The sequence below is a fragment of the Balaenoptera musculus genome, chromosome 15 (assembly GCF_009873245.2).
Source record: "Balaenoptera musculus isolate JJ_BM4_2016_0621 chromosome 15, mBalMus1.pri.v3, whole genome shotgun sequence".
Classification (NCBI taxonomy): Eukaryota; Metazoa; Chordata; class Mammalia; order Artiodactyla; family Balaenopteridae; genus Balaenoptera; species Balaenoptera musculus.
Genome location: NC_045799.1, coordinates 83,735,063 through 83,744,523, shown reverse-complemented (window position 1 = coordinate 83,744,523; position 9,461 = coordinate 83,735,063).

Sequence of the window (9,461 nt, the reverse complement as noted above, 5' to 3'; positions counted from 1 at the left end):
GATCTTATTTCCAAATAATGTCACACTCTGTGGTTCCAGGTGGACAAGAATTTGCAGCAGGGGAGGGAGAATTATTTGACCCAGTACAGTAGGTTATGTCTCCACCATGAATGTATCAGATACACAGAAAAACCTCTGTGCTTGATTTCAAAGCTTTCTCATTGCTCTTGACATTCTTCTGTGTCTAGAAAGATATTTCATTCTCTTTTATTTATTTATTTGTTTTTAATTTAAAAATTTTTATACAGTGTTTAAAGTTTACTTTCCATTTACAGTTATTACAAAATATTGGCTATGTTCCCCTTGTTGTTCAATAGATCCCTGAGCCTATCTTACACCCAATAATTTGGACCTCCCACTCCCCTACCTCTATATTGTCCCTCACCTCCTCTCCCCACTGGTAACCACTAGTTTGTTCTCTATATCTGTGAGTCTGCTTCTTTTTTTGTTATATTCACTAGTTTGTTGGGGGTTTTAGATTCCATATATAAGTGATATCATACAGTATTTGTCTTTATCTGTCTGGCTTTTTTTTTTTTTTTGCCATGCCACACAGTTTGTGGGATCTTAGTTCCTCGACCAGGGGTTGAACCTGGACGCTGGCAGTGAAAGTGCTGAGTCCTAACCACTGGGCCACCAGGGAATTCCCTGTCTGACTTATTTCACTTAGCATAATGTCCTCCAAGTCCATCCATGTTGCTGCAAATGGCAAAATTTCATTCTTTTTTATGGCTGAATAGTATTCCATTGTGTATATACGACACATCTTCTTTGTTCATTCATCTGTTGATGGACACAGGTGCTTCCATATCTTGGCAATTGTACATAATGCTTCTGTGAACACTGGGGTGCATGTATCTTTTGGAATTAGTGTTGTTGTTTTTTTTTCTGATATATGCCCAGGAGTGGAATTGCTGGGTCATATGGTAGTTCTATTTTTAGTTTTTTGAGAAACCTCCATACTGTTTTCCACAGTGGCTGAACCAATTTACATACCCACAAACAGTGTTAGAGGGTTCCCATTTCTCCCCTTCCTCTCCAACATTTGTTATTTGTGTTTTGTTTGATGATAGCCATTCTGACATGTGTGAGGTGATATCTAACCGTGGTTTTGATTTGTATTTTCCTGATGATTAACAGTGTTGTACATCTTTTCATGTGACTGTTGGCCATCTGCACTTCCTCTTTGGGAAAATGTCTGTTCAGTTATTCTGCCCATTTTTAAATTGGGTTGCTTGTTTGTTCGTTTGTTTGTTTGTTTTTAAGATTTTTTTGACATGGACCATTTTTAAAGTCTTTATTGAATTTGTTACAGTATTGCTTCTATTTCACGTTTTTTGGGTTTTCTGGCCATGAGACATGTGGGATCTTAGCTCCCCGACCAGGGATCAAACCCACACTCCCTGCATTGGAAGGCAAAGTCTTAACCACTGGACCACCAGGGAAGTTCCTGGTTGCTTGTTTTTTTGATGTTGAGTTGTATGAGCTGTTTATGTATGTTGGATATTAATCCCTTATCAGTCATATCATTTGCAAATATTTTCTCCCATTCAGTAGGTTGTTTTCTTTTTTTTGTCAATGGTTTCCTTTGCTGTGTGAAAGATTTTAAGTTTAATTAGGTCCCACTTGCTTATTTTTTATTTATTTCCTTTACTTTTGGAGATGGATCTGGAAAAATATTGCTGTGATTTATGTCAAAGAATGTTCTGCCTATGTTTTCCTCTAGGAGTTTTATAGTAACCAGTCTTACATTTAGGTCTTTAACACATTTTGAGTTTAGTTTTGTATATGGTGTTAGAGAATGTTCTAATTTAATTCTTTCACATGTAGCTGTCCAGTTTTCCCAGCACTACTTACTGAAGAGACTGTCTTTTCTCCATTGTATATTCTTGCCTCCTTTGTCATAGATTAATTGGCCATAGGTGGTGGGTTTATTTCTGGGCTCTCTATCCTGTTCCGTTGATCTATTTTTCTATTTTTGTGCCACTACCATACTGTTTTGATTACTGTAGCTTTGTAGTATAGTGTGAAGCCAGCACAGCATCACTCTGCTTCATTCTATGGGGTAAGATGAGTCACAGGCCCAGCCCAGACTCTGGGTGGGAGAGACTACACACGCACATGCATACCAGGTGGCGTGGCTCATGGGGTTTACCACACATGGACACCATCCTTGGCAGGCTATTGTGAAGGAAAGAGGTGGAGAGCTTCTTTCTCTACCCCTTCCCCAGATTTTGCTCCTTCAATGCAACCTCAGAGCAAAATGTCTAGAACCCCAGTTACAGACTCCAGTGGTCCAGCTGTCCCAGGCCCTCAACCTAGACCTTCCAACGTGATGACGAGGCTGTTCCAGTACCAGCCAAATCCCACTCACTCTTCACATACAGGGAGTCCCCTCAGGGGCTCACAGGATTTTCTGGAGCTGGGCTTCCATTGCTTCCTCTCCAGACTTCCCAGACAAGTCTATATTTGCTGACACCGCAATTCAGACATTGTTCAAATCCTCCCCCATCTTGCGCCATAATCAGCAAGACTCTGCAACTCCAAATATCCCCTGGGAATTGGGGAATCATTGTGGGGAGGCCCCCCTACTCAATACCACATCTGCTCTGAGCTTCAGCTCTAGAGTTTGGACTTATGGGTGACTTCCCCCCCTTATTTTTACCTTTTTATATTTTCAAATTTCCTATAATGAGCATGGACTCCTTTTTACTACAAAAAGGATATTAAAAAACATTTAAGAAGGGAATTCCCTGGCGGTCCACTGGTTGGGACTGCCAAGGGCATGGGTTTGGTCCCTGGGCAGGGAACTAGGATCCCACAAGCCTTGTGACACGGCCAAAAAAAAACAAAAGAAAAAAAGTTTAAGAAGTACCATGGAAAGATGATGTTCAGAAAGAGTTAATGATGTGGAAGAATGGTTATAATTTTTAATTATTCAAAAACAAGGTGCAATTTTACTATATATACATATATATAGTACATTTTTAAAAATAAATTTATTTATTTTATTTATTTATTTTTGGCTGTGTTGGGTCTTCGTTGCTGCACGCAAGCTTTCTCTAGTTGCGTCAAGCGGCGGCTGCTCTTCATTGTGGTGGGCTTCTCATTGCGCTGGCTTCTCTTGTTGCGGAGCACGGGCTCTAGGCCCGTGGGCTTCAGTAGTTGTGGCTCGCGGGCTCTAGAGCACAGGCTCAGCAGTTGTGGTGCACATGCCCAGTTGCTCCGCGGCATGTGGGATCTTCCCGGACCAGGGCTCAAACCCGTGTCCCCTGCATTGGCAGGCAGATTCTTAACCACTGCGCCACCAGGGAAGCCCCTAGTACATATTTTTTAAATGACAGGACAAAATACACGTTGGCAGGCTACTTACCATGAAGTGAATGAAGCTTAAGCTCCAGGGCCCCTCACTTGCACCGGCTACTTTGAAGGCCCTGGGAAGGGCTCTAATTATGCATTCCCAGGGTCATGTGTTTTTGCAAATTTTGCAAAAGTGAGATACTTGAACCACAATTGGTTAAGACCACTGACTCCACTCTACCCGCCCCCGCACATTCTAAGTGTTCATGGAGAGACCCCAGGCATTTTTGTCGTCTGGCTAAGGGGAAGTTGCATTGGGGACATATTCGGTTTAGGTTTAGTGGGACACATTTAGAGGACCCACAATCCTGTACACATCCAGTTACGTGACTGCTAGCTGTCCCGGTGTCTGAATGGCTTCCAGGAATACCTGTGCCAATTCACCTGGGGCAGGTGTAAGGCCAGAGGTCAGATCATGACACAGACACGTCCCAAAGCACGTGTCAAAGGTTGGGCTCTTTGGAGGCAGATATTGAGATAGAGCCTGTGGTGCTAGAAGTTTACTGGGGATCGAAGCCTGGGAGGGGAAGGAGTGAGAACGTGAACTTCAACACAGGCCTGACACAGCCTCAGCCGACCAGGTGGAAGCTCTGGAACAAGGTCTGTCCACGGGGGTGTCCTCTGTGAGCTGAGGGGCAGGGCCTTTATGCTCAGTGGCTGGGTATGGCTGCCTTGGGAAGGGCATGACCTTGGATGAAGCAGCTCCCAGTGGATGGACAGACTGAAGTTACAGATGCTGTACCCTGACCTCACTCTGCTCGGCTGACCAAGCTCTCCACAGCTACATGGGAAGTTCCTCCTCCAAGGGGATCCTGGTGGTGCATCGTTGGGTCTCATATTCCGTGCTGTTCGTATGCACACATCTCTCTCCCTCTCTCTCATATTTTGGGGGTTCTGATCCTCCAGGATTTCAGTCGGCCTTTCTTCTTGCTTTCCTTAGAAGAGGGAAGTTAGTAGGATGAACCGTAGCCATTGTCACTGTAGGCAGCCTCAAAGCTGCGGGGGATACCCATCCTCTCCCTCCTCCATTCTAGACCCCCCTCACCTTTAGTTACTACCTCTGCTGGCTTTGATGGCTTACCTGGGGGCGTGACCCAGACCTTCATCTCCCAGGGACATGCCCTTCCCAGGCGGGGGTTGCTGTACCCATTCATTTACGGTCATAATTGTGCAAGGGGCTACAGGAGGCTCCGAGTAGATCACCCGAATTTTATGGAGTAGCAGCAGGCCTACCTCCTCTTGGTATTAGGGTCAATTTCCCTGTCAAAGTGGGGGCTCTTCTTGCCAGTTGGTCTCTGCACATAAGAAGCCCAAAGTGCCCAGGCAGCAGCTGTGGCTTACCATCCCATCGGACTCTTTTGTGTCCTTTGGTGGAAGTGTCCCCCTTTGGGGACCAGGACTCTAGCCCTGCAGAGCCCAGAGCTGCGGCAGCAGAAGTGATGGGATATCCCTTCCAAGATCAGGTTATAAAAAGACTGTGGCTTCCGCCTTGAGCATCTTCTCTTGCTTTCTTGCCCACTTGCTCTAAGGGAAGCCAGCTGCCATGGTATAGCTGCAGTAGGGTGAGGCCCACGTGGCAAAGGACAGATGTCTCCTGCCAACAGCCAGAGAGGGCCCAAGGCCTACCAACAACCACATCAGTGAGCCTGAAAGCTGATCGTCCCCAGCCATCCTCCACTCAAGCCTTGAGATGACCACAGCCCTGGTCAATGCCTTGATCGCAGAGCTCCTGAACCAGAGGCCCCCAGCCAAGCTGCAACCAGATTCCTGACCCACGGAAACAGTGAGGTAACGAATGTGCATTGTTTTCAGCTGCTAAGTTTGGGGGTGATGCGTTACCCAGCAACAGATATGATACATGGGACCACCCCTGCTTCCACCCCTTGGTGTCCAGGTCCATGCATTCTTCCTTGTGAGGACACAGTGCCAGGCAGAGGTTTAGGGCACGCACCATCCTGGGGGATGGCACCGCATCTTGCCGAGCACTGCCTTTGAGCTGGCATTTCAGCTGCACCTTCCACAGGCTGTGCCATCACGTCACCCCTAGATGGCAGCTTCTGGGTGGTGTGGCGTGTGATATCACCAGCGGTTCAAGGGGTCATGGGCCCACTTCCTACTTCCTTTGCTGAGGAGTGGATCCTCCGGTGGGTTGTAGTATTACGTGGGATCCCATGCTGGTAGATCAAGCACTCAGTAAGCTCTCAGCATGTGGTGTCAACAAAGCTCTGCCTGCAGGAAAGGCAGGTGTAAGCTGATTGGCATCCTTGTTAGAGACCCATCCCTTTGGCTCCTTGGAGCACCACATTTGTTTTGTTTTTTGTCTTTGGGTTTTTTGTGTGTGTTTTTTTTATTTTTGGCCGTGCCGTGCCACGCAGCTTGTGGGATCTTAGTTTTCCAACCAGGATCTAATCACCTGCTTTCTTGGACCCCCCACCTCCAACTGTCATGGGATGGGTTCTCCAGAAGCAGATGCCACCAAGACGGTTTGGGGTATGAGATGTTTATTAGGAATCTGAACCTGTGGAGGGCAGGAGAGGAAGCAGGATTGGGAAGATGGAGAAGTCAGTGGTTACACAGACCCAGCAAAGTCACGGCCACATGATGGGGAGTTTGAGACTGAGTGTGGTCCACTAGCATGTCCCTCTTCAAAGTGAAATGGCCGGGCCTTGACACCCCATCTCACTCTCCGGCAGCAGGTATGGGCTTGGGTGAGGTGTGACCTTGGATGAGGAGGCTCTCTGTAGCTGCCAGCTGGATCCTGACCACACTTCTGCAGCTGGGGATGCATCTCTGTGTCTAGTGGGGCACAGACAGTGTGTGCAGTATAGAGGGCCAGAAGCTAGTGTGCAAAAAGTTCTTCCAACCAGTAAGAGTGTAAAATGGTAAGTGGACAATTGGGTTCTCAGTGATGCTCCATAAAAATGGAAACTCTCTCCTGTGTCAATAGATTCAATAACCCAGTGTATACAGTTATGGACACATGATTCATTTTTGCGTTCATGGAAATCCAGTGAAACAGAATGATCACAGTTCCTCTGTACCTCTGTGTGAAGCACAAACCCTGGTGGAACTCAAACATCGCGTGGGTCTTTGGATGAAGTTGCATGCCTTACGTATCACTCCAGCATCGGTCTTCTGTGACTGGGTAACAAATTACCCCAAAACTTAGCATCTTAAAACAGCAAATATTCATTTTGGAATGAATATGTGTTTTGCAAGGCCAGAAATTTGGGAGTGGCTTAGCTGGGTGCCTCAGGCTCAGGAAATATCATGAGATTAGGTAAATAAAAATCTAAAAAGTTTACAATTTTCCTGGTTCCAAAAGGGAAAAACACCCTCCCCGCAACACACCTTTTTTTTCAGCATTTCTTTTAGAAAACTTGTCATCTTAACTTCTTTCTCTGTCTCTTTCAGGCACATAAATCTTTTTAAAAGCTAAATAAGCCTCTTGCCAGTTTTGCATCCTAGGATTGTCCTTCTTGGGGGGGTCTTGGAGCTGTCTCTTTGAAATGCAAACACCAAGTCTTCCTGTCTGTGTGGGAGTTTAGCCGCTGTGCCTGGCTCACAGTTATAACTTCTTGCTTGTTGAAAAGATAAGTTTTCTCTTTTCTTTTGGACAAAGACAATTCATATGTATGTAACGAGTTGTGTCTGCCTGGCTATGTATTAATAAAAGGGTAAGGGCTTCCCTGGTGGCGCAGTGGTTGAGAGTCTGCCTGCTGGTGCAGGGAACACGGGTTCGAGCCCTGGTCTGGGAAGATCCCACATGCCGCGGAGCAGCTGGGCCCGTGAGCCACAACTACTGAGCCTGCGCGTCTGGAGCCTGTGCCCCGCAACGGGAGGGGCCGCGATAGTGAAAGGCCCGCGCACCGCGATGAAGAGTGGCCCCCGCTTGCTGCAACTAGAGAAAGCCCTTGCACAGAAACGAAGACCCAACACAGCCATAAATTAATTAATTAATTAAATAAATAAAGTAGCTATTAATTAAAAAAAATGAATGGGAAAATTCCTCTTATTAAAAAAATAAATAAATAAATAAAAGGGTAAGATTTCTTTCTGTCCGAAATCTCTTTAGTGGATCGTCTGTGATGCACATCACAGTTTGGTTTGATCCTTATTCAGTAACAAAACTATTGTATTCTTTGCTATATTTTGAGCAGAGGTTTTACTGGGTTGGCAGGAGATTTTATTTTTAATTACATTTCCCCAATAGTTACACTTAAGACATCAGTCGAGATTGCATTCATCCAAAGGCTTGACTGGGGCTGGGATACTGCTTCCAAGATGGTTCACTCACACGACTGTTGGCAACGGGCCCCAGTTCCTTGCTGGCTGTTTACAAGGAGACTCAGTTTCTTACCATGTGATCCTCTCCGCACGTCTGCTTGCGTGTCCTCCTGGCCTATAGCTGGCTTCTCAGAGTGAGTGATGAGAGAGAAAGGAGGAAGCAAGAAGAACTTTTATGACCTAGTTTCGGAAGTGATATGACATCATCTCTGTCATATTCTATTTGTTAGAAGTGAGTCTCTAAATCCAGCTCACATTCAAGGTTGGGGGAGGGGATTAAGCTTCCCTCTTAAGGGAAGTGTCAATGAATTTGTGTATGAAAACCATGAAATACAACAAGAAGTGCCAACAAACTAGTTAATCAGTGTCATCAATCCAAAAAGTATTATATTAGTCCTTGCACAAGAAAACTAGAAAACGCCCTGAAAACTTGGAACTTTTTTCTTTTTTAATAAATTTGTTTATTTATTTTTGGCTGCGTTGGGTCTTCCTTGCTGCGCGTGGGGTTTCTCTAGTTGTGGCGAGCAGGGGCTACTCTTCGTTGCAGTGCACGGGCTTCTCATTGCAGTGGCTTCTCTTGTTGCGGATCACAGGCTCTTGGCTCGTGGGCTTCAGTAGTTGTGGCTCACGGGCTGTAGAGCTCAGGCTCAGTAGTTGGGGCGCATGAGCTTAGTTGCTCCTGTGCATGTGGGATCTTCCGGGACCAGGGCTCGAACCTGTGTCCCCTGCATTGGCAGGCGGATTCTTAACCACTGCGCCACCGGGGAAGTCCCAAACTTGCAGCTTTTATATGAAATAACTTGATTGAGGTTTTCTGAATGTGACAACTGTCCTAATAATGTCCATGATATTACCAATAACAAGTTGAGAAGATGAAAGAAATGTTTCCAAACTATCAAAAACATTTTTCAATTAACCATGCTGGAGAAAACATAATTTTTCTATTCTCTCTATAGAAAATACTTCAGAATCATGGTTGGGGTGAGACTAGGCAAAATGGATAAAGGTGGTCAAAAGGTCAAATTTCCAGTTATAAAATAAATAAGTCCTGAAGATGTAATGTACAGCATGGTGACTATCGTTTATAATAATAGAGTCTTGTATATTTGAAAGTTGCTGAGAGAGTAGATCTTAAAAGTTCTCATCACAAGAAAAAAAATGTGTAACTATGCATGGTGATGGATGTTAACTAGATTTATTGTGGTGATCGTTTGCAATATATACAAATATTGAATCATTACATCGTACACCTGAAACTAATGTTATATGTCAATTATATCTCAATAAAAAATAGAAAAAAATGGCAATGTTCTGCATTATTAAGGTTGTTAATCCCAACACACAGACATACAAAAAAATCATCGTCCTATGAAGAGGTGGCTGAAGAGTGTTCAATGAAAAAAATGTAGGAAAAATGAGCATTACAGAAGTGCGCCAGTGAAATTAATAAAAGCATGTTTAATTTTCAGGATTTAGTGTTGTTTGTGGTATCTGTTGGTAGGGCAGACTTCATGCATTTTCACAGGGACAGAAGGTCCCATAATCAAGGCATAATGCTCTACCATCATCTTCTTCAAACTCTTAATAATTTTACCTTTGGGTTTATGTTTTGCAAGTGAGGTCCCATGAGACAATGGCGCACGCAACGGAGACTTGGAGTCTTGGCACCTGCTCCTTGCTCCCTCAGGGTGCCTGCTGCCCTGTGCCCTGGGAGCCTGGCCTCCTCCTCTTTCTCCTGCCCAGTGACCGCTGCATCTTCTGCTTACGTGGGGGCCAGGGTGCAGGTGCAATGTGGGTCAGAGTGGGTGGGGTTG